Consider the following 20,257-nt stretch of genomic DNA (forward strand, 5'->3'; position numbering starts at 1 on the left):
GGAAAGGATTGAGTCTCTGTGTCTCAGAAGGGTGTCGTGGTCTGAGTGTACCAGTAATATGTCATTTAGGTAAACAATGCATTGGATACTCTGCTGGTGCAAATGGGACACTATGGCTTTCATGACCCGTGCAAAGGTGTAGGGGCTGAAGAGAGGCCAAACACCAAAACTGTTCAATAAGGTGTCTCTCCAAAAAAGTCTGAGGAGACGCCTGTGATTCGGATGAACTGATATGGAATGGAAAGCTTCTTTCAGATCTATCTTTACACAGAAGCAGTCCTTTGTGAGCAGGTAAGGAATATCTGGGATACCTTCCATGCAAAAGTGTTTTGGTTTCAAATATCGGCTCAAAGATTTTATGTTTAATACCATTCTTATGGAGCCATCTTGCTTTATTATGGAAAAAAAAGTGGCAGAATCAGTCTTTTCCGGTCGGGTCTGCCAATTCTATTTTTTGATGTTGGAGGGCTGTGGTCAGTACCTCATCTAGCTGAAGGCTGCAATTTCTTGAACAAGGAATATGAGCCGCTTGGTGTGGAAAATGAATTAAAGGGAGGTTTAACCCTGATTTGGTAATTTTCCGCAACCACCTGTCTGTGGTAATCTTTCACCACTCTAGATAGGATTGTTTGAGAGTTTTGTGGGAGGAAGAGAAAGTGGGTAAACTTACCACCTCTATTGGCACTGTTCCAAGTGTTAGAGGACAATCCTCTTGGGGCATCATTGGATCTATGCATGAAGCCTCCTCTCTGGGCTCTTCTTGTGCCTTGGAAGTCTTTGGTCGGACCTGTGGCTCCTGAAGTCCGAAGGGTCTCTTGAGGGGCTTGTTTACTTTTTTGAGATCTGAAAAGGACTTCCTTTCCTTATATCTTGTTTTAACCTCCTCTATGAACTGAGAGCCGAAGAGTTCAGCGTCAGTAAGGTAAGGGAATTCTAATGATTTGGGAGCTAGATCTGCGAGTCCTGCACCAGCAAGCCATCTGGACCTGATGGTGTTGGTGATATATTTGAAAGTCTGGCCTATTAAGAGTGTTGCTCTGCTAATGGTCTTAAGGAAAGCAAGCTTGGATGCCACAAGACAATCCAGAGAGATGCTGGACTCCCCTTCCCTCTCTGCTTTATCTAACACAAACAGCAGGAGGCCATCTACGTCCGTTATTTTCTCTTGAATATTTCTCAAAGTACGGTCTGTGGAATCATTGTAAATCTTTCCTCCCACTATGGAGGCTAGGGCAAGGTCAATGAGGTGGGGCGAATAGTGGGGGTACGTCTGGTAACACCATGTAGGATCGTAGCACTAACTCCTCTTCTTTGACAAGGGTTGCTCTAAATGCCAACTGGGCAAATTTCTGGATCTCAGAGTTATGTTTTAAGTCCCATTGTGTAGCATATAATTTAGTAGGTGGTGTTTTTCTTGCTAAAGCCACCCTGGCCATCTGAATCTCACTATATTCACCACGTTGGGATAAGGTGGAGGTTCTGGTCATTTCCTCTGATTCCCAGTCCACAGAGGAATAGTGGCCACGGTCCCTATAGGTAAATGTGTGGCTGTCTGTTAGGTGACCCCCACCTGACAGGGTACCTTTGTGCTGCCGGCTACGGGAAGAGGTTTCTTGCCAGCTGCGGGCAGAGGTATTGTGCTTGTTCTGAGCACATGTTGTCTGCTACGGACAATTCCAGGGAATGGGGAATGACTTGTCACAGTGCTGAGTAGATTTTTGTAACTCAGAGTTAGAAGAATCAGAAGTGTCAAATAGGAAACTATTTTTTCTATTTACTGTGAATATCCTCTGAAGAGGAGGAAATAGAGGGGGAAGGTATTGCCCTTTTATGGGCTCTGTTTCCCTGAAAACTGCCAAGTGTCCTCCATGCCTGCACTGACAAATATTCTGAAGTCAGCAGCTCAGACGCGTGCCCACATGACCGCGGTCGTGCACAGGACACCAGCATGCACGTGACCCACAAGCCACACCGTATACAGGCAGACGTGGTGAAAATTCTTTCACTGTCCTCTGTCTCAGCGTTTTTTGGGAGGCTTGCTTTCTAACCCTGTTACTGTTGCTACAGTAGTTGGTGAGCCTCCCGAAGAACAAAGTCACAGTGCCCTCCCCAATGGCTGCTGGGGTCTTTAATGCATAGGGGACCCTTCTTTTCTTCAACAGTAAAGTTCTGGGAAACTCCTCTTCGCTCTCTCATCAAGCTTGCAGCTCTTACCCCTCTCCTGGGTGCTGTCATTTTTGGGTTTGGACACATTGCAAACATCCAGCTCTCTCTGTCTTTCACAGGTTTTATCTCTGTGGTCTCTCCCCAGACCTCTCTCCTGGGCTCTCTCTCCTTGCTCGTTAGAGGGGCATACTGGCAGTCTCCACAGCCCTGTCCTTCTCCCATGTTGGAGAGAAAGGGCACATCTGTACCTAATGTTAGCTGAAGCCTTAATCTAGATAATTTGGGGCCAACTAATGTGAATTTAAACCTGGGTCCACTGATGTCTCAAAGCAACCCTAATTAATATGCCTGCAAGGAGACCTGAGCTGATTTGAAAGCTTGCAGTATAACAAATCCTATTATGTCATGAGGATAGAACTTATGCTCTAATGGCAAAATTCCAGGGGAATCAGATGCAAGGCTTCCCCTCCTCTTCTTCACTTGGCTCCAGTCCCTATTCTTCCACAGCTGGCTAGTTGCTTTATCAGAGCTATCCGATAAACAACGACGTGCATGTGCAATCAGGCGTACACACTATATGTTCCGCACAATATATCATTTCCATCCACTTTGGAATGATATATATTAGGAGGGATCACATAGTGTGTACCTAGCTTTAGAACGAAAGGGAAGAAAGAGCCACAGAAACATTGAATGACTGACACTCTGTGTGGGGCCTGAAAAGATAGAGGATAGAGTTATGAAATTTGGTCACCCACAGATGTAGCCAAAATACGGGATGCGGTCAGAATGCTGACCGCTGGGATTCCAGCAATCAGAAATGCCAACGCCGGAGTTCCGACTCTTATTACAATACCGGCGCCGGTATCCAGACCGCCGGAATTCCGAAGGCAGGTACTGGGGTTAGGGGGAGGGTTAAGGTAAGGGGTTAGAATTAGGGGAATAGGGGGAGGTTAGGTTTAGGCTGTGGGGAGGGTGGGTTAGGGGTAGGGTTAGGGGTTGTAGAATAACCATGGATCAATCTAAATTACAATCTTAGTCCATGTGCACTGTACTACAAGTAGAACGATATTTTGTGCTGTATGTTACATTTTTACAAAGTACATGCAGAGCTATTTTTGAATGTTAAATTGATTTGTCTGTAATTCTTCTGAAGCCAATAATATGGAAAATAAAGCACTGCACAAATCATCATTTTAGTATTTATTTGCATGAATTTACTGTGAAAAGTGATCTTTCAAAAAAAAAAAGAGGTAATTCTGTCCACGTAGTACAATGTTAATTTGTAACCTCTTGACAAGTTGAGAGTGAATGTCAACATGGCTCTGACTGGTAGACTACATTTGTCTTCGGTAGAAGACACTGATAGATAATTTCTTTACTATCTTATGGAAAATCGTGAAGCTTTATTATAGCCAAGTGGAAAAAGAATGACCAATAAGGAACAAGACTTAAATAGTAAATTAGAGTTTGAATAGTCGTGACTGTTGGTTTAGATCAATAACAAACTCATGAGTTTATTTTATTTTATTTTTTTTTAACTTAAGGGATTCATCAATCATCTGATGGAGTTATATATTAATGAATAATATAAAATAGCCAGTTTTGCATGTGCTTTCTTTACCATTTTTTCTCCTTATATCTTCCACAGCTTAATTTTAGTGGAAAAGGAATATACAGTAAGTATTAAAAATGGTGAATGAGAGGAAGAGCAGTGCAAGTATCTACCTAATGTGGTTCAGTGGTTACTTGAAGTGCGCATATTGTATATACTATATGAGCAATATTTGTTTAGAACTATAAGAATTTTAAAATATAAATATAGTATATATCATAGTCATTATTTATGCTAACAACAATTAAAACATATAGACTATTTATACTAGTAATATCAGCTGAGCTGAAATAAAAAAAAAGTATGCATTCTCCACAACACTTCTCATGACCAACAGAGAGTGTTACATCCTACATGAGGGAATACCATTCTATTTTCTGCTGCTAATTGTTCTAACTAGCAAATTGTATGTACTCCTGTTGTTGCAACACGGCATGATAAATGCAGAATTTCCTGTCATCTTGTTTCTAATAAAATAATAAAATCATACGTTTCTTTATGATAGTAATGTAACTTATAGTGGATGCTGCAAAGATACTGCAGTATGCAACGTCTGTGCAGAGCTTGTGCAGACCATTCTGAGGATGATCTATGTGTTTTTCATGCCTCTTACAAAGGAGACTTTGGTTCTCTGAAACTTCTTTTGCAATTAAAATCCTGCAAGTATTTTGTTTTAATTCTACCTATATCTATCTATCTATCTATCTATCTATCTATCTATCTATCTATCTATCTATCTATCGGATCTTAATGCCAAAATCATTTTAAAGTCAGCGTTTCAGAGAACAAAAGTCTCCTTCGTCAGGACAACAAACAAAGGACAAGGTATGTCCTTTGATTGTTAGTTTGTTGTCCTGACGAAGGAGACTTTTGTTCTCTGAAATGTTGACTTGACTGCATTGACTTTTTTATCCGGCGATATATATATATATATATATATATATATATATATATATATATACAGCGGGTAAAGTAAGTATAGAGCACATCAACATTTTTCTCAGTAAATATATTTGTAGTGGGGCTAATGTAAAGACATTTTCACCTAATGTCAGCAATAACCCATGTAGTCCACACATGCAAAGAAATCAAACCATAGATGTCCATAAATTAAGTTATGTGTAATAATGTGAAATGACACAGGGAAAAAGTATTGAACATGCTTATTGAAAATTATTTAATACATCGTACAAAAGCCTTTGTTGGTAATCAAGACGCCTCGTGTTTGGAGAAACTAGTCATATGCATTGCTCAGGTGGGATTTTGGCCCATTCTTCCACATAAACAGTCTTCAAATCTTGAAGGTTCTGTGGGCCTCTTCTATGAACTCTGATCTTTAGTTATTTCCATAGATTTAAATTGGATTCAAGTCAGATGATTTGCTGGGCCATTCTAGCAGCTTTATTTTCCTTCTCTGAAACAAATTCAGAGTGTCCTTGGCTGTGTGTTTGGGAAATATCCACCCTCATTTCATCTTCTACATCCTGGTAGATGACAGCAGATTTTTATCAAGAATGTCTCTGTACATTTTTCCATTCATCCTTCCTTTAATTACATGAACTATGCCAGTACCGTATGCTGAGAAACAGCCCCACATCATGATGTTCCCACCTCCATACTTCATTGTTGGTATGGTGTTTTTGGGGTGATGTGCAGTGCCATTTCTCTTCCACAACCCATTAATTGAAATAATACACACCATATTTGGAATACAGGTGCTCTGGTGATCCTCCATGTGTCTCGGGAGCTGCTGGGCACAGGATTGGTCCAGACTCAGGATTAGATTATAAAGATAAATAAGGTTTGGTATCCAGCGGTCACCTATATTGTGTATAGATATGGGTCTCCCTATATATATATATATACATATGTATATAATTTTAATATTAATACATAAGCCTTTAAAATTTAAAATATCTAGTTTATTCAGTTTAAGCTAATTGGAGTCACAGTGCTCCATATAAAGTAATATATTATTTGAGAAAAGTCAGTTTATAATATTTGGTTGCAGGTAATATAAGTAGACTCCTTTAGGGTGTCCCGTCTCCCTTTTAACACATATAGTGACAACCTTGCTGGTGCACCTGGGAATGATGTTGTTAACGAACTCCCAACTGTGTTTCCACCAACAGCGCTGTCAGGTAAGTGGGTACCCTGTATGAAGTAACCTTCCACTGCAATAATGGATATTCCAATACCCCAGTAGTATGTCCACATCAATCAGTTCTGGGTTGGGTGTTAGTCTGCCCTTGCTACATTAATACATTACTTGATATGGAGCACTGTGACTCCAATTAGCTTAAACGGAATAAGCTATATATTTAAAATTTTAAAACCTTATGTATTAATAGTAATACTAATATATATATATATATATATATATATATATATAGATATATAGAAATATATAGGGAGACACATATCTAGACACATATAGGTGAGCGCTGGACACCAAACCTTATTTATCTTTATGGTGTGTATTATGGCATCCAAAGAGTTCAATTTTGGTCTCCTCTGACCAGACTATATTCTCCCAGTATTTCACAGGCTTGTCCAAATGTTGTGCAGCAAACTTTAAACGAACTTCAACATGCTTTTTCTTCAGCAATGGAGTCTTGCGTGGTAAGCGTGCATACAGGCCATGGCGGTTGAGTGCATTACTTATTGTTTTCTTTGAAAAAATTTTTGACCTGTTAATTCCAGGTCTTTCTGAAGCTCTCCACAAGTGGTCCTTGGCTCTTGGACAACTCTTTTGATAATTCTTTTCACGTCTCTGTCAGAAATCTTGCGAGGAGCACATGGTAGTGGCCAGTTTATGGTGAAATAATGTTTCTTCTTCCAGATTATGGCCCCAACAATGCTCACTGGAACATTGAGAAGTTTAGAAATCCTTCTGTAACCAATGCCATCAATATGTTTTGCAACAATAAGGTTGCGAAGGTCTTGAGAGAGCTCTTTGCTTTTACCCATCGTGAGATATGTCTTGTGTGACACCTTGGTAATGAGACACATTTTTATAGGCCATCAGTTGGGACTGAACCAGTTTATATTAATTTGCACTGACAAGGGGCAGGATTGCTTTCTACTTACTGATAGATTTCAGCTGGTGTCTTGGGTTTCCATGCCATTCTGCACCTCCATTTCTTCATGTGTTCAATACATTTTCCCTGTGTCACTTCACATTATTACACATAACTTAATTTATGGACATTTATGGTTTGATTTCTTTACATGTGTGGATTGCGTGGGTTGTTGCTGACAGTTGTTGAAAATTCCATTACAATAGCCCCATTACAAATATATTTATCGAGAAAAATGTTGATGTGTTCAATACTTATTTTACCCGCTGTATATATATAAATATAAATATATATATATATATATATATATATATTCACTACCTTTCAATAGTTTGGTGTCACCCAGACAGTTTCGTGTTTTACATGAAATCTGACTATAATTTATCAAATGAGCTGCTAAATGAATAGAACATATAGTCAGGACATTGGCAAGTTTAGAAATAATGATTTTTATTTGAAATAATAATTTTGGCCTTCAAACTTTGCTTTCGTCAAAGTATGCTCCTTTTGCAGCAATTACAACATAGCAGACCTTTGCTGAGTTATTCTGAAGAAATTTCACCCCACACTTCCTGAAGCACCTCCCACAAGTTGGATTGGCTTGATGGGCACTTCTTGTCTACTATACGGTCAAGCTGCTCCCACAACAGCTCAATGGGGTTGAGATCTGGTGACTGTGCTGGCCACTCTATTACAGACAGAATACCAGCTTCCTGCTTCTTCCCTAAATAGTTCTTGCATAATTTGGAGGTGTGCTTTGGGTCATGGTTCTGTTGGAAATTGGCTCCAATAAAGCGCTGTCCACAGGGTATGGCATGGCATTGCAAAATGGAGTGATAGCCTTCCTTATTCAAAATCCTTTTTACATTGTACAAATCTCCCACTTTACCAGCACCAAAGCAGCCCCAGACCATTACATTACCTCCACCATGCTTGACAGATAACATCAGGCACTCTTCCAGCATCTTTTCACTTGTTCTTCTGTGTGATCCAAACACCTCAAACTTCGATTCATCTGCCCATAACACTTTTTTCCAATCTTCCTCTGTCCAATGTCTGTGTTCTTTTGCCCATATTAATCTTTTCCTTTTATTGCCCAGTAACTGATATGGCTTTTTCTTTGCCACTCTGCCTAGAAGGCCAGCATCCTGGAGTTGCCTATTCACTGTAGATATTGACACTGGCATTTTGCGGGTACCATTTAATGAAGCTGCCAGTTGAGGACTTGTGAGGAGTCTATTTCTCAAACTAGAGACTCTAATGTACTTGTCTTCTTGCACAGTTGTGCACCGGGGCCTCCCTCTTCTCTTTATACTCTGGTTAGAGCCTGTTTGTGCTGTTCTCTGAAGGGAGTAGTACACACCGTTGTAGGAAATGTTCAGATTCTTGGCAATTTCTCACATGGAATAGCCTTCATTTTTAAGAACAAGAATAGACTGTCGAATTTCACATGAAAGTTCACTTTTTCTGGCCATTTGGAGAGTATAATCGAACCCACAAATGTGATGCTCCAAATACTCAACTAGCTCAAAGGAAGGTCAGTTTTATAGCTTCTCTAACAAGCAAACCCGTTTTCAGCTGTGCTAATATAATTGCACAAGGGTTTTCAAGGGTTTTCTAATCATCCATTAGTCTTCTAACGCGCTTAGCAAACACAATGTACAATTAGAACACTGGAGTGATGGTTGCTATAAATGGGCCTCTATACACCTATGTAGATTTTCCTTTAAAAACCAGACGTTTGCAGCTAGTATAGTCATTTACCACATTAACAATGTATAGAGTGTATTTCTGATTAATTTAACGTTATCTTTATTGAAAAAAAACAGTGCTTTTCTTTCAAAAATAAGGAAATTACTAAGTGACCCCAAACTTTTGAACGGTAGTATATATATGTGTATATATATATATATATATATATATATATATATACATATATACATATATACATATATACAGATGAATACAGTTATGTAGCAATTCGGCAATCTGATGCTCATGAATGCCCTTGCTGCTTAATGTTGTACATCTTAAATTAGATCATTTACTTTGATTTATGAAGTGAATAAAACTGAAATGAGGTTAATGCAACATGGGACTACTTTAATCATATTAAGATATTAATTTGGAGATCTCTTGTTATAACAAGAGAGGGATTTGGGGTGTCCTATTAAGCGAAGGATAATGATCTACTTCCAACAAATTGTAATTTACAAGATACAGAATAAATTCAGTTAGGTAAGGTGGGGGCTTTTAGCCTTTCAATATCCAGTAGTCGTCAAATGTTATCTTTTAAAACTGTCCTGAAAATGTATTCTTTGGGGTATATAATTTCATTACAGTTAAGTACTTATTCCAAGTAAAATGTATCCCTTAATATTTACATTGGACAAATGCAAAGGGAAATAAAAATTTAGATTTTTTTTTTTTTAAAGTAAACAAAATCATTTTGATATAAGTTTAGTAATGTAATACACAGGGGACAAAATGAGTAGGAATCCCCTGTATTTTCCAAAACGTAATTATTTTATTTTTTACATTTTAATATTTTTTTTTACACACAGAAGCCTTCATGAATCTCACTGATGTGAGATCTGTTTGTGAGTTTACTTGTATGAAAACTCTGACCTTGTAATGAAAGTCGCATTACAAGGGCCAAGTTTTCATACGAGTAAACTCAGACACACTCACAATGTAATAGCCTCGATCTCACAGGTTAGCAGGCTATTACATTTGCTGAGTTTTGGATCAAACTCGGACCTTTAAATGTGCGAGAAGGTCTGAGGTTGTCTCACAAAGAAAACTTGGACCCTATTACATCTCGCCCAATATGTGAACAATGTCAATTTTGCTTAGTACGAAAAACTTTACAAAAGAATCTTTATAAAAGAATCTTAAAAAATATCTAAAACACATTATACATTATAAGAAACTTTATTCTTTAAATTTTTTGTATCCCCTGTATTAAAATATTTGCAAATCATTATACCAAAAAATTAAAAAGTGTTAGCGTAATATCAGAAACATTCTACCAACCAAACCACTCATCTATAATAGTAATTATTTTCTGTAACAACTTGTATTTAACATTTAGTGCTGTTTTAAGATGATTAAATCTTTTATTAAAATGGATGAAAGCTGCAGTTCTGAAAGTACTTCAATGATTTAATCCACAATTTCCTGTTTACAGTAAGAACAAATCTATAAAAGTTTGAATCTTTGCCATGGTAAACAATAACTATAGGCCTGATTCATCACCGAACGCAACTGTGATTACACACTCAGTCGGCCGATTGTTGTCTTCTGCGCAAGCATATGCATCGCAGTGCATGAAGGTCTCACTGCGATCGGACTGCGATTGCAGGGACTATGCAGACCCATCACAAAATGAATGACAGGAAGTGAGTGTTTGGGGGTGGTGATGGGGGTGGTCGGCGGAATGCAGGCACGCCAGTGCGTTTGAACGCTGTTACAGGGGCATGCATAAATTAGCCACTGCAATGCCATACACAGCTTGGGCTTTCCCTGCGTGCGATGAGTTTAGCATTTTCTGACTAAGGTCTGACCTTGTGCAAGTGTGCGTGAGGCTTCGATGGTACTCAATGTTACCGATGATTTTGCAGACTTAAGTATTACGGATCTGAGTAAGGAGATGTGGGCGTCTTTATGTTGGCAGCGAGTGCGTAATCGCAGCTGCGTTATCTGACAGAACTTAGGTAACATAGTGCAAGCAATTATTTTGTGTTTTCTTGAGGTATAGATGGGTCATTATTCTGTTCCTTAATGGTCTTTCACAGAGAGAACAGAGGTTATCATAACTATCTTATAAAAGAATTTCTGGATATCTATGGAGAGAAGTGATGTACAGTAACAATGCTAATTCTGGCGAGGGTAATGTAACGTAAACTCCAACGAGCAGGGCCCTCTTTCCTTTTGTGATCACTATTGACTTATTTTATAGTAGATTGAAATGATATAATTATATACAGAAATTTCAAATTTGCAAACTTATAACTGTCCTATGTCATCTATGTACTTTTGTAATGTTGCTGTATGCTCTTCCCCATTTATAAAGCACAATGGAACATTTTTTTTGGGGGGGGGAGTCATGTAATATAATAATAATAATAATAATAATAATAATAATAATAATAATGTCTGTTTACAGTACCTTGATATTGATTTTAAAGATTTACTCTCATAATGTCTGCTCCAGAAGATACAGTATGGAAGACATGTCCTATTTCATTACAGTTGCACCAGCAAAAGTCAGTCTGGGTTGGTCAAATTTTATAGAGTCTGGCTGATGTCAAGTAGATTTTAATTATTATGTTTCCAAGCATTTCAATATGGTTTATACATTTACAAACACAATGACAGGTCATTTGTCATTTGTCAACAACATGTTCAAATCAGGTTTGCATTATTATATATGTATGTGGAGTATAAGATGTAATAAGCTAGTATTAAAACAAAAGGAAATGCCACTGCTCCTATGTCACTGTGGGCCTGGTTCAGAGCTGAATGGTATTGTACATCTGCAAGGAAGAGGCTGTGCAATACCGTCCAACAAAATGTAAATGCAGCCATCTGTGTTTATAGGAAATAGACATCTCCTGCATTGCATTTGCGTTCCGAGTGCACCATCCATAGACATTGTCTCAGATCACCATCGCAACCGTTTGCTATGGTTGCTCCTTTAGCCTGGCTGGTTCCTGGCAGCTTGTGAGGCCAGGAAATCTGCATCCATCAATGCAGCCACTGGTCTTGTCATTCTTGATTAATGGGGGTGACACACCTCTGTTTCTAGGAACGCAGGGCAGCAATGCCCCTGCTCTGCCCCCAACCGCCACAGCCTGTCAAGCAGGCTGCGGCATGGAGACATTGCAAGCGAACTCATGCGTAGTCTTCCCTCCATCGGAGATGTACACTAACCATCAGGTTAGCGTATATTTCTGAATCAGGCCCTTTTTAAACACTGTTAATAATAGATTTCCCCTATAGTGTAGCTCCTTTTATCCAATGTCTAATTTGAAAATATTTATATAATTCTCACGAACACAGTTGAAATATAAGGTTAAAAATGATTATTTACAATGATGATCCCTTTTCTATTTATTTAGTTTAAGGTCTCAGGTCATTTTATGCAATCCCTTTGTCAAGCAAAGTGCAGATGCAGTTGCCCCGATCCCCCTAGAAACCAATTGTTTTGCTCCATTCTTTCAGAGTTCCTTCTCTTTTGGGGAGAAACACTACTGTATAAATGTTATCATTTATAGAATACTGTATGTACCTAGGTAAGACAAAACATCATGCTTTGTATAACTGTATTTTATTTATAGGATGTCTAATTGCATCTTACTATTGTTCACTTTTCAACTAAAGATCTTAAGTTCTGAGGAGGGATAAAAAAAGAAGACTCTTGGTTGATTAATAATAAAAGAACATAAGGGTCTATTTACTAACTGGAGAAGAGCCAAGTCTCTAGAGATAATGACAGACTTCTCCAGAGAAAGGCTTTTCGACAATTCATAAAGTGGTTCTCGCTGTAGAAATCACAGTTTTCTCTGGCTGTACTATAGTTTTCCCTGGCTAACATTGTATCTTTCTAAGTTATGGAGAGAGTTACTTGATGCAATTTATCAATGATGCTAATTAATCATTTGCCAATAGTTCTCTCTTTTAACTGAAAGCTTTTCTCAGGCTTTGTTATGGAGTGACAGAGAGAGAATTCAGACTAATCCTTCCACAGCTGGCTCATTTCTCCACTCACTATCATTCTGCATAGACCACTGTATGAATACACTTCACTCTAATAATTATAGATGAGCAGTTCGGTTTTACTCTGTTATGTTCAGATTTCAAAAACGTCAAAAACGAACGTTGGCTCATGTGTTTTGGATAACCAATAAGATAAATTCAGACTTGCGCTAATTTGGTGAAAATAAGTCAAAACCAAACCGCTCATCTCTGCTTATAATACATCTCAGAAAATGACGTTCCTTCTATTATATACTATAAAATTTATCTTTTTTAATAGCAGTGAGTTGTGCATAGTATCCATATAGAAGCCTAAGGTAACGCAGCACCCCAGCTTGCTGCTCTCCTTACTTGCAAGTTACAACAACTACACTCCCTGGAGCAGGTCCGGTTAAGGTTTGTGTGGGGCCCCAGGGCAAATAGCTTGTAGGGGCCCCTTACGATCCCCCCTCCACCAACCCATACCAGCTGCTGCTGCACTGCACAGTGCAGTGGGGGTCCTCCATGTGTTGAGGCCTGTGGGCAACCGCCTCCTCAATCATACGTTAATCCAGCACTGCCATGGACTTATTGATGTCAAGATGGGGAAGATCTGTGCATTAACCTCTTTACAATTTCTGTAGTATAGGGTATTATTGTCTGGTGATAGCCAAAAATAGTTACTAATGGATCACTTTGTTTGAAAAAGGGTACTCCCTTTTTTCAGAGGAAGGTGATTCCTGAGTATGTAGGGTGTGCCATCAAATTAGGAACCTTTTGTTTGTTGATGCCAGGATGGGTGAGATCTGGGCCTTAGACCCCACATGTCTGGATCTTTTAACACTTTCGGTAGGTTAAAGCTACTTCCCAATTATTGTATGTGATCACCAAAAAATAACTACTAAGTGGGCACATTGTTTGAAAGTTGATACTCCCCATTTTAAACAAGGATGACTCAGAGTGTGTAAATGCCGGGATGGGATAGACTGGGCATGTTAAGTTCACTCCCACATCTCCTGGCTTCATGAGTATTTTTGCAGTCCACATTATTATTATTATGATTATTATTAATAATAATAATAATGATAATAATAATAATAATAATAATAATAATAATAATAATAATAACAATAACAACAGCTCATTTCTCCACTGACTATCCTTCTGCATAGACCACTGTATGAATACACTTCACTCTAATAATTATAGATGAGCAGTTCGGTTTTACTCTGTTATGTTTAGATTTCAAAAATCGTTAAAAACATCAAAAATGAACGTTGGCTCATGTGTTTTGGATAGCCAATAAGATAAATTCAGACTTGCGCTAATTTGGTGAAAATAAGTCAAAACCAAACCGCTCATCTCTGCTTATAATACATCTCAGAAAATGACATTCCTTCTATTATATACTATAAAATTTATCTTTTTTAATAGCAGTGAGTTGTGCATAGTATCCATATAGAAGCCTAAGGTAACGCAGCACCCCAGCTTGCTGCTCTCCTTACTTGCAAGTTACAACAACTACACTCCCTGGAGCAGGTCCGGTTAAGGTTTGTGTGGGGCCCCAGGGCAAATAGCTTGTAGGGGCCCCTTACGATCCCCCCTCCACCAACCCATACCAGCTGCTGCTGCACTGCACAGTGCAGTGGGGGTCCTGCATGTGTTGAGGCCTGTGGGCAACCGCCTCCTCCATCATACGTTAATCCAGCACTGCCATGGACTTATTGATGTCAATAATCACTTTGTTTGAAAAAGGGTACTCCCTTCTTTCAGAGGAAGGAGATTCCTGAGTATGTAGGGTGTGCCATCCAATTAGGAACCTTTTGTTTGTTGATGCCAGGATGGGTGAGATCTGGGCCTTAGACCCCACATGTCTGGACCTTTTAACACATTCGGTAGGTTAAAGCTACTTCCCAATTATTGTATGTGATCACCAAAAAATAACTACTAAGTGGGCACATTGTTTGAAAGTTGATACTCCCCATTTTAAACAAGGATGACTCCGAGTGTGTAAATGCCAGGATGGGATAGACTGGGCATGTTAAGTTCACTCCCACATCTCCTGGCTTCATGAGTATTTTTGCAGTCCACATTATTATTATTATTATTATTATTATTATTATTATTATTAATGATAATAATAATAATAATAATAATAATAATAATAATAATAATAACAACAGTTATTAACTTTGCAGTGCTTTGTAGAGAATATTTAATCATTCACATCAGTCTCTGCCCCAGTGACCATGAATACATGCTTGCAATCATTGAGTTGCTGCTGCATGATTGGCTAATTAGATATTTGCATTGTATATCTAATAAAGTGGCCTCTGAGTTTATGAGAATTAAAATGTTTAATTCATGACATGGGCCAAAGGAGTATTTTACCACTAGCTAGCTCTATCTCCTGATAGAACATTGGGAAATAGCTATAGCCGTAGTTGCTCTCATGATAGATTCCATTTAGGCTGTTCACTAAATGAGCTGATTGATTGACAAATAGTAGCAATACATTAACTATATCCTTGGGAAGCAATTGCCTCCTTCACTCTCCAGAGACATTACCTAGGGCTGCAATATCAGATCTCTCAGTACTTTAACCATAACACCTGCAGTAAGTGCCTTAGAGTTCAGACCCAGGCTGCTAAAAATGCTAAAACTTCACAATCATTTTCTTTGAACATGTATTGCTAGAGAGTACACTTTTTGTTATTTTTCTCCACGATATGTAATCAGTTTAAAGCATTTACCATTTCATTCTGCTCACAAAAACCCTATTTTCCACATTACATGTTGATAGGAAAGTTGTTCTAAAGAAAGGATCCATTACAATCAGATGTGTTTATCTTTCATTTTGCATTGTTTATGCTGTCACTTTAAACTTCTCTGGATTCATTTTCTGTTTTATTTCTGCAAAGCAACACATTGAAAGTATGAGCTATATTTCATGTTTAGTAGAGGCACATTTACTGTAATTGCCTTCAGTGTCAGACTGGGACATGAAGGGCCCACCGGGGGAATGCTGTAGTAGGGGCACTTGCTAAAGGGATATGACCAATCACCAGAGGGGGTGTGTCTAGCCACCACAGGAGCTTGGCTAACCATTATAGAGTGTATGGTGTGGGCCCTTTTATAAATATATATATAGCAGTAAATACTGATATGTGATAATGTACCAGATTGATAGCAACTATGCATTGTAGTGAATACATCATAATCCTGGGAATGCAGTATATTGTAACATATGCACAGGCTGGAACCTAGAGTAAAGGGTGGGGCCCTCGGGCAGTGAGGCCCACTGGGAATTTCCCCTGTACCCCTGTGGGCCTGTTCATTCCTAATTGGCTTTATAAGGAGTGGACTTTGTTGTGTTTCTCTTTTATCTTAATATATTTTTCTTTAAGTCACTCTGTTGCCTACCTTGGGCCACTGACCTCATTCTACGCTTGAAAATCATAGTTCTTAGAAATATCACAGACAGAACTTATTTATTCAAACAAACTGATAAATGAGCCCGATTAATGTGACATTTTTAGGGAAACTAAACTTAAAGGAAATATTAAAGCATCAAATACTCTCTTACATTTTCTTTTAAGTTAAAACAGCTTAATGTTTACGTTGTTCACTGCACATTGACATATTTTATACCAATCTACCTTCCCAGTAAACAGTGGTTCCCATTCACAACATTTACACTAGACTGGACCTTTCGTACACATGTAGCCTATACATTTGCTAAGTACCAGTGGCATCACTGAGCCACTACCTGATTAATATTTATGAGGTATTAATTACTAGTAATATGATAGGTTCCCTTCTCATGTCATGAACATTACTTCAGACCATAAAATGTCAAACTCTGCTGTGGCTAGGTGACAGGTCCTCTATAGTAGGTAAATCAAAACAATTTTTTGTATTTTTAAAAATAGGGACACAACCAGGATTATTTACATAAATAAATTCTGATTCAGAGTTGTACGGTATGTGCGGTAAGCGACTGTGCAATAACGTATAACTAATATGCCAGTGCAGCAGGAGACATCCGGTGTAAATAGATGCCTCCTGACAGCATTTCAGATCCGAGTGCTGCGTCCTAAGATGCAGAATTGGATCTTCTACGAGACCATCAGCAATTTGTGTAACCATGAGGATGCAAACCCTGGCCTCAACTCTCCCTGGAAATGAGGGCATTACATCCGTTTTCCGGGATTGGAGATCGGCCCCGCCCTGAAATGGCTACAGCCTGTCAATCAGGCTGCGGCTTTGGGTAACTACTAATCTCACAGTAAAAGACCAGCACATGCGGAGTACAGATCGTGTGCATGCGCCGAGTTTCTAATATCGGAGTAGTACGCAAACCATCAGGTTTGCATACTAATCTGAATCAGGCCCATAGCACATACATGTTCCAATACCATGATTTTTTGCGACCTACTATATTGTGACTATATGAGCTCGTGACTGTACCTATAACCTAAAAAATCAATTACCATGAATTTTCATTGAGACTTCACTCATTTCCAGTGTTACCGAAGTTTTAAAAAGAATTAGGAATCACTGTATACTGTGTTGTGCATGTTGTATCATTGAGTAAGGCATTAAAATGCAGATTTGTGTAATGTTTGATGAAAGACATTTGCCAAAAATAAACTTTTTTCTTATTTATTACATATATTCATCCCCACAATCAGTCTGCACCCCTCACCTCTGTGACTTGGTTTCAAGTAACAGTTAATGGGTTTGCATGTAGATCAAGTATGTCTTTCTTTCCTGTTACTCTTGCCTATTATGTTCATGGCTGCCTTTAGACATCATGATGCCCTAAAAAAGTACATCCCCGTACTTCTTCATCAAGGTTACTTATCATTTACAACCCCTATAACTCCAATCTTTGGGCGCATTCTCTCCTAACATTCCTGGTATCCAGTGGTGACTCCAGAGTTGGGGCTGCAGTGTAGTCCAAAATTCAAATAGGGGAGCCACATCAACTGCCCTTTCAAATGCTGCCAAACATTGCTGGCCGGGTCTCACTGGCAGTTGGTGTGGCTCCCGTATTTGAATTTTGGACTGTGCTGCAACCTCACCTCTGGAGCCGCCACTGATCAGAACCATCCAGGAGGTGCAACGGTCCCCGCAGTCTTCAGGCCACAGCTTACAATACAATCTTGAGTCTGACACAAAAATTTTAGCAATACTGACTTTCCAATTGTTCGTGCAGCTGTGAAAGTAGATGGACTATTAATGAGAAGGCAGAGCATTATATTGAAAGACCACCACTTACTGTAAATTTTTGAAGTAATAGTAGGTTTCATGTAAGATCTATTCCATAGGTAGCGTTATTCATCATTCTTACTTGTTGAATATTGATTCATATCAACTTCAAAGAATAATTCAATTCAATGTAGATTTGGATTGTGTTTAATTAATCAGGCTACAATTATAGAGTTAGTCAATCATGTGTTGCCTTCTCCTTCCACATTCATACAAATAAGAAGTTTATGGTGTTGTTGCATTGACTATGCTGTGTATTTGAAAGGAGAACGCTGTATTAGGAGAGAGAAGTGCATCACTGGATTCCAGGGGACTGGCTGAACCAAGTGGAATTATTGTTCCCAGCAGTTATCCTAGAACACTTTTTCTAGAGTCTACAGAACTATATTAATTTAAAGTTTTATTTCTTAAATATAAAACAATATGGTTATTCATTTAATCGACTATTATTTAGCCAAGAAAACTCATCTTTATCTCCAAATCAAAACTCATAGATTCAAGACAAGCAGAGTGCCAAAGGTATTCTAGTTTTGTTGTTGTGTAATAGATGAGCCTCAATCCACTGTTGCAGCTTCACTTCATTGATATGAAAAATGTCTATCCTGAAAAACTATCTGCTCTTCAGTTACCTGCCAGATGGTCAGGGACTAAATCATCTAGAAGGCACATTGATTTCCTGAATACATAGCAGTATGTCTCTTCAGAATAATGACACTTCAATAACTAAAGTTTCCTATGTAAAGTTACCTTGCAAATCACGCAGAGCTGTCAGGATTCTGGAATGCTGGCCCATTATTTTTTTTCTTCTCATTTGTAAATGCAGTAAAAAAAAAAACATGCAGTATGCTTTTATATAGATGAGACTCACATATATTTATCTCATTGATTATAAGCATTATTTTTTCTTTGTTATTCAATTAGAGTGTTTGCGATATCTGTACACAGGCATCCAGTGGAAGCATTAGACAATTACTGCCTGTGTCTCACAGCCGGGGGTTAGTGACAGTGTCTCACTGATGCTCGTTATAGAAACACATTTTCTTCCCAATAGTGTTTCATTACTGTTCAGCTTATAGGCTTTATATTAAGTAATTTTACTTCAAATGTCAGAATAGAAGTAATTAAACATAAGCAATCACCAGGTTCTGACTGCAAGCCACTGATTTGTAGAGGTCTATGTTTGACCTATCAATAGAAAACAATATTTCATTGAGTGATTCCCATTATTACAGAAATACTGATGGCCAAATTCCACTGGGCTCTGTTCAATACTAACTGAAAATCGTGTTCTAGGAAAGAAGACAGTCTTCAAGGGCTTACCATTTGTTTTAATGACATTAGCTTTATTGTTAATTAAAGGGGAAGATAACAATCCATACATCTATCAGACATGTCAGCCATGCTTTATTGATTATTTGTGGTGTTCCAGATTTATTTTTTTATTTTTGCAATATCTGTCTAATTAAGGATGGCAATCAGCCATCAGAGGCAATACCAGCCAATTGGAAAATATAACAGTACCAAATCTGTATAATAAGCAATGACAATCTTATCAAGTAGAAGTGTCTGTCCTTCACTGTGCTCCGATACTCAAGGTCACAGTTACAGCTCCACCTCCAGTGATCACGGCTATACTCTTCTGCATATTGGAAGAAGTACTGTCTAAATACTTCCATATGTAAATATGGACACATATATAAACCCAGCCACTGTCCCAATTTTCAGTGCCCAACAGGATTGAAGTTGGCCATTTTGTATTATGTAATGAAGTTTGGGTGCGAGTTTGCAGATCTGGCATGGCCTTGGTTAAATCAAATTTGTCTGATTTACTTCTGCTCCTCAATGTTGGGAAGTACTTGGTTGTATGAAAAGTATAGATGCTTGGACATTTGTTGGCATTTCTCGAATTTTAGAACTGGTAAAATAAATTAGGAAAGAAAAACAGGTTTGATCATGTTTAAGTCATTTTAACCATGTTCGAGTCTGTTCAAGCAACTTCAAAAGTGTCCAAGCCAGTTTGTACTCATCTCTCTTACTACATATGGCAGGATTTATTGCAAGAATACTTTGCTGAGTGTTCAGTGCAGAACCCACACAACTGACTAGTTATGTGCAGCTATTCAAATACTCTCAGTACTAGCTGTAATATAGATGCATTGGCATCATTCTTGCTATGCAACACTTTTAAGGTAACTGGGAAGCACTATATTTCCTAATCATCAAGCTGAGATATTGTAAGATCAGAGACGATCTTCCACAGATCCTCCTAGTGTAAAAGTGTGTGCTTACATGCTCTAACACAGTCATAGGCATTAGTGAAACATAAATTCATGTCAATGCATATTGACGCAAGATCTACAATATAAAATTGTGCAAAAATACT

The 20,257-nt window shown here is 38.3% G+C and overlaps 1 protein-coding gene across 1 annotated transcript in view; it reads left to right on the top strand.

Annotated features, from left to right (window-relative positions):
- LOC148477523 (contactin-associated protein-like 2) overlaps positions 1 to 20,257 on the top strand; it is a 1,966,667-nt gene that overhangs the window by 1,247,038 nt on the left and 699,372 nt on the right. The gene's annotated exons all lie outside the window — the stretch shown is intronic.

Source organism: Taudactylus pleione, unplaced genomic scaffold (assembly GCF_031769625.1).
Source record: "Taudactylus pleione unplaced genomic scaffold, aTauple2 ptg000709l, whole genome shotgun sequence".
Taxonomy (NCBI): domain Eukaryota; kingdom Metazoa; phylum Chordata; class Amphibia; order Anura; family Myobatrachidae; genus Taudactylus; species Taudactylus pleione.